This window comes from Rutidosis leptorrhynchoides, chromosome 3 (assembly GCF_046630445.1).
Source record: "Rutidosis leptorrhynchoides isolate AG116_Rl617_1_P2 chromosome 3, CSIRO_AGI_Rlap_v1, whole genome shotgun sequence".
Lineage (NCBI taxonomy): Eukaryota > Viridiplantae > Streptophyta > Magnoliopsida > Asterales > Asteraceae > Rutidosis > Rutidosis leptorrhynchoides.
The window spans coordinates 293,832,873-293,839,416 of NC_092335.1; positions in this window are offsets into that span (position 1 = coordinate 293,832,873).

Genomic DNA, 6,544 nt, shown 5'->3' on the forward strand with positions numbered 1-6,544 from the left:
TGGGGGATATCACATTGGGAAACCCATAAGTTACGATGTGTTTACTTTGACGCATATATTGCGGGGAACCCAAATGCTATTTTACGCAACGGGTTAAGAAATTATTTTGACTCAATATATCCGAATATTGGACTTCGTGATTTAGAAAAAGCGGCTAACATGCAACATAAAGAAGCATGTTATGCTTACGGATTAGTAATTTTCGCTTCTCACCAAAGTGAGAACAAGAACATCGGGCTACAACTATTAAACAAAACGTTTCCACAAGTGACGGAGTCGGTAATTGGGGTAAGAAATGAGGTTTTTAGATTATTACGGGACTGTTGGACATTACGTAACCCTCGTCCCTTTGACGACGTTACAACACGCTGTCTTATAAACGGCCATAACGGTTATGTTGCACAAGACCAAGGATGGGAAGTAGTCCTAGTAAAACCAGAATGCATGACTTATTTCTGGACGTATGAATTACGTGTCTTTATTGCCTTTGCTGAACGACTTGTGTACTAGCTAGAATTATCTTCACAACTATCTTGTATCAAAGTTATTGTGTGCTATATTTCAAGCTTTATGTAAAATAAGCGGTATTGTAAGTTTGTAAAATATTGTATAAAAGTTGGAACGCGAAATATTATTATAATCAGTTTTTCATATAGAATTGTAGTAGTTGAATTGTATATTAGCTACTAAGTATGAACTTAACGGGTAGGTACTACCCGAATTTAAACTTATAAAACGCTAATATGAAGAAAAAGCTTTTATAAATGAGTTCATATTATGCTACGAAATACTATTAACTACTCTTAATATTCTGTATGATTAACTTGTTCCATTTGACTATTTTGAAGGAAATGGCACCGACTACTCGACACACCGTGAATATGAATGAAGAGGAATTCCGTACTTTTCTAGCTTCAAACATAGCCGCAGTACAGGCTGCGCTACATACCAACAATAACCTTGGATCTAGCAGTACAGGAAATCGTGTAGGATGCACCTACAAAGAATTCACTGCCTGCAAACCTTTGGAATTTGATGGAACCGAAGGACCGATCGGATTGAAACGGTGGACCGAGAAGGTCGAATCGATGTTTGCCATAAGTAAGTGTATTGAAGAGGACAAAGTGAAGTACGCTACGCATACCTTCACAGGTTCTGCGTTAACATGGTGGAATACCTATCTAGAGCAAGTGGGACAAGACGATGCGTACGCACTACCGTGGTCAGCATTCAAGCACTTGATGAACGAGAAGTACCGTCCCAGAACCGAGGTCAATAAGCTCAAGACAGAACTTAGAGGGTTACGAACCCAAGGATTTGATATTACCACGTACGAAAGACGATTCACAGAATTGAGCCTATTGTGTCCGGGAGCATTCGAAGATGAGGAAGAGAAGATCGACGCATTTGTGAAAGGATTACCGGAAAGAATCCAAGAAGATATAAGTTCACACGAGCCCGCCTCTATACAACAGGCATGTAGAATGGCTCACAAACTAGTGAACCAGATTGAAGAAAGAATTAAAGAACAGACTGCTGAAGAGGCCAATGTGAAGCAAGTCAAAAGAAAGTGGGAGGAAAACGGTGATAAGAATCACCAATACAACAACAGCAGCAATTACAACAATAATCGCAACAATTATCCCAACAATCGCAACATCAATCGCAACTACAACAAATGGTCCAACAATAACAACAACAACAACAACAGCAACAGCAACTACAACAATCATCCCAACAACAATAATAACCGCAACAACAACAATAATCAGAAGCAGCTATGCCAAAGGTGTGAAAAGTATCACTCGGGGTTCTGCACCAAATTTTGCAACAAGTGTAAAAGAAATGGTCATAGCGCGGCGAAGTGTGAGGTCTACGGACCAGGGGTTAATAGAACGAAAGGAACAAATGGTGTCGGAACGAGTAATGGCGGAGCAAGTAGTGTCGGAGCAAGTTATGCCAATGTAGTTTGTTATAAATGTGGAAAACCGGGCCACATTATTAGAAATTGCCCAAACCAGGAGAACACGAATGGACAAGGCCGCGGAAGAGTTTTCAATATTAATGCGGCAGAGGCACAGGAAGACCCGGAGCTTGTTACGGGTACGTTTCTTATTGACAATAAATCTGCTTACGTTTTATTTGATTCGGGTGCGGATAGAAGCTATATGAGTAGAGATTTTTGTGCTAAATTAAGTTGTCCATTGACGCCTTTGGATAGTAAATTTTTACTCGAATTAGCAAATGGTAAATTAATTTCAGCAGATAATATATGTCGGAATCGAGAAATTAAACTGGTTAGCGAAACATTTAAGATTGATTTGATACCAGTAGAGTTAGGGAGTTTTGATGTGATAATCGGTATGGACTGGTTGAAAGAAGTGAAAGCAGAGATCGTTTGTTACAAAAATGCAATTCGCATTATACGAGAAAAAGGAAAACCCTTAATGGTGTACGGAGAAAAGGGCAACACGAAGCTACATCTTATTAGTAATTTGAAGGCACAAAAACTAATAAGAAAAGGTTGCTATGCTGTTCTAGCACACGTCGAGAAAGTACAAACTGAAGAAAAGAGCATCAATGATGTTCCCATTGCAAAAGAATTTCCCGATGTATTTCCGAAAGAATTACCGGGATTACCCCCACATCGATCCGTTGAATTTCAAATAGATCTTGTACCAGGAGCTGCACCAATAGCTCGTGCTCCTTACAGACTCGCACCCAGCGAGATGAAAGAACTACAAAGCTAATTACAAGAACTTTTAGAGCGTGGTTTCATTCGACCAAGCACATCACCGTGGGGAGCTCCTGTTTTGTTTGTCAAGAAGAAAGATGGTACATTCAGGTTGTGTATCGACTACCGAGAGTTGAACAAACTTACCATCAAGAACCGCTACCCACTACCGAGAATCGACAACTTATTTGATCAACTACAAGGCTCGTCTGTTTATTCAAAGATTGACTTACGTTCCGGGTATCATCAAATGCGGGTGAAAGAAGATGATATTCCAAAGACTGCTTTCAGAACACGTTACGGTCATTACGAGTTTATGGTCATGCCGTTTGGTTTAACTAATGCACCAGCTGTGTTCATGGACCTTATGAACCGAGTGTGTGGACCATACCTTGACAAGTTTGTCATCGTTTTCATTGATGACATACTTATTTACTCAAAGAATGACCAAGAACACGGTGAACATTTGAGAAAGGTGTTAGAAGTATTGAGGAAGGAAGAATTGTACGCTAAGTTTTCAAAGTGTGCATTTTGGTTGGAAGAAGTTCAATTCCTCGGTCACATAGTGAACAAAGAATGTATTAAGGTGGATCCGGCAAAGATAGAAACTGTTGAAAAGTGGGAAACCCCGAAAACTCCGAAACACATACGCCAGTTTTTAGGACTAGCTGGTTACTACAGAAGGTTCATCCAAGACTTTTCCAGAATAGCAAAACCCTTGACTGCATTAACGCATAAAGGGAAGAAATTTGAATGGAATGATGAACAAGGGAAAGCGTTTCAGTTATTGAAGAAAAAGCTAACTACGGCACCTATATTGTCATTGCCTGAAGGACATCACAGGCATTAAATGATAGGCGAATTTTACTGACATTATGATGATTGCTTATATCGCACGCGCCTCTAGCTGTAAAAACACTTTTCGATGTACTCACCTTTTTATCTTGTCCTTACACGTGTGTGGCTGAAAACAAAACCCCCAAAATCACTACTGATTACAGCTGTTATATCTTTTTACTTTTTAACCACCATAAACCCTAACCGATCATTTACTTTTACAACTTTCTTCTACAGTATTCATCTTCTTCCATCAATACCTTCGTTACCTCCTGTTTCATTTAGAACATTAATGGCAACCATAAAGGATGTTGCAGCTATTCCCAGCAGAGTAAATGAGAGATATCTAAGCGAGCTACTGTAATATTTTCCTAGATTAGCTGGTTTTGAACCAGTGATTCCTGCAATTAATGCCAGAGCCTGCTCACCGCCCCCTGGCAAGGTTGCTATTTATGGCCATTCAATCTTCAAATTTTGCTTACGTCTGCCATTTACACCCTTCTTCTTAGAAGTTTGCAAATTTTACGGTGTTGCTGTTGGTCAATTCGAACCAGCATCAATTCGAAAGATCTTGATTTTTGAAATGTATTGTCACGCAAGGAGCATTGAACCATCAATTCGGATATTTTGCCATTTGGTACGTATAGAACGCCATGAAAATGGTTGGTTCACTTTCAATAAAGTTCATGGGTTTCTGAAACCTGCACTTGATCATCCTGACGACAACTGGTATGCTTCATTTTTCTTTATTAATGAAGATGCAATTGATAAACAATACTCAGCTACTCGAGTATGGCGCAAATACTCGCATACCGTATCTGTTACCTTTCCAAAACTCGTCACCAAAGAAAACCTTTTATTTAAGAGGATTAAAGCTGAAGAAATCAATGACATTAAATATGGGGAACACATGCTTTCGCTGACATCCATGAGCCAAGATTGGGATATCTCACAAGGCTATGCCTGTGTTGTTGCTGGGAAAAAGAGTAAGCATTTACTTTTGCTACATATGCGTAAATAAAATGTTCTTCTTTATTTATCCATTTAATCACTGTGACTTTTTAATTTTTGCAGAAATTACTCCGCTTACCGCCATGCGGTCATCTGTTTATTCGCAGCTTACCTTTACTACCGAGAAAATTATTGATGATACCCCCAAAATAGATGTAATGAGGGAGGATGAAGATGAAGATGAAGAAGAAGAATACATAGGTATGAATCGAGTTGCCTCTAGAGAACATCGTACCTCGGGTAATGAAAATGACAACACTGAATTATGTAAAATTCCATACCAAAACCTGTACTTGTTTTCTTGCATACCCAGTACTGATGGATTTTATAATCCAAACCCTTCCTTATACTTTATGCCACCTTTGAAATGTTGTGAAGCATATTGGAACTCTTTTATAAATAACAATTTCCCTTTATCTCCAACAGATAGTGCAGCACATCAAGACACTATATTAACAACTCTTCCGCCTTCCGCCAAGAGGAGAAGAACTGGTCAAATTCCTCCGTCATCCGCTCAACAAGGAGCTGGCCCTAGTTCTTCTCAACAACAAATTACGCTTCCCAATCTTGACACAAACATGCTTTCCTCCCTTTTAAAAGGACCACCACATTCGTACGAAGATTTCATGACTTTTCTGAATGCCATGGTGTGCCCTTCACTAGCCCAATTCTTTAGCAATTTATCTGATGCAGATGCCAAGAAGGTTAAGGCACAAAGTATCATTCTGAACATTTCTTCTGGTCTAAATGACCTTCAACGCCTATCTGACTTGCAAAACAGTGAAGTCACTACAAATAAGGAGCTATCTGCTGAAAAGGAGAAAGTGGCCAAGACTGAACGAATAGCCACAGAGATAAAGAGGGAATACGAGACAATGAAGAGGCATTATGAGAATTGCAACAATCAGAGGGTAGAATATAAGGAGCAAGTCAAAGAACTATCTTTCAGAGAAAAGCGGCATCTGAGCAAAATTGATGAACTAGTAAAGGAGAACGAAAAAATGCTTGAGCAAAATAACATGTTGAAAGAACAGCTTAAAGCCAAAGAGGAGAATGAAAGATGAATGATAACTGGCATTCCTGTGCTTGTAGAGCGTATCTTTAACTATCAGGCACTATCTCACAGAATCCGTGAGTTTGTCCACCTTGCCAAATCTGTTGAACGGTTAAAGTTTTTCAATTTTATGAAAAGAAAACTACCAGAACTTCCAAATCCTCTGCCTGAGGTAATCACATCAAAGATTAATGAAAATGTTGATTTAGAAGCTGATGCAGCCGGTGCCTCAATAGAAAATATGTGGTTTTCTGATCTTGAAAATCTTTGTAAAAGGCCAGATGTAACAATAGATGATGTATTGAATTATACTCCACAGGATGAATGAAACACTATGTTGTTATGCATCTGCTTTTACATAATACTTAATATTGCACTTGGTTATGTATATTAGAAATATATGCTGTAACTTAGTAAGATTGTTTTAATGAACAATACTCAAGATATTGAGATTGTACTTTGCAATCATTATAGTTATGAATATCAAAATCATATTCTCCGTCATACGCCTTCCATCATGAAACTCATGAGGAAAAGTTATGAATTACTTTCGCCTTTAAATATTTTGCTGGACACTAAGATCCATTTTCCGTTGTGCTCTGCATTTTGTGTATATAAGTTGTGTCATGACATTTTTTGTAGATTCGTTTCATCGCTTCGATGCTTTAGTGAGTTATACATGTCTCACTATCGATACAACCATTTTGAGTATGATTGTACTTCTACCACCGAAAGACTTTCTTTCTTTCTGCGGGTAGGGATGACATACAGCTATGTGACACCTAGGTTAAATAATCCTTGGCCGGATAAAATTTGTGAAAAATATTGTCATAAGAATAATTGCTATTATTCCTATTCTTAAAGAAGCTTTTACATTTATGACTATATCTCATGCATTTGACAGTTGA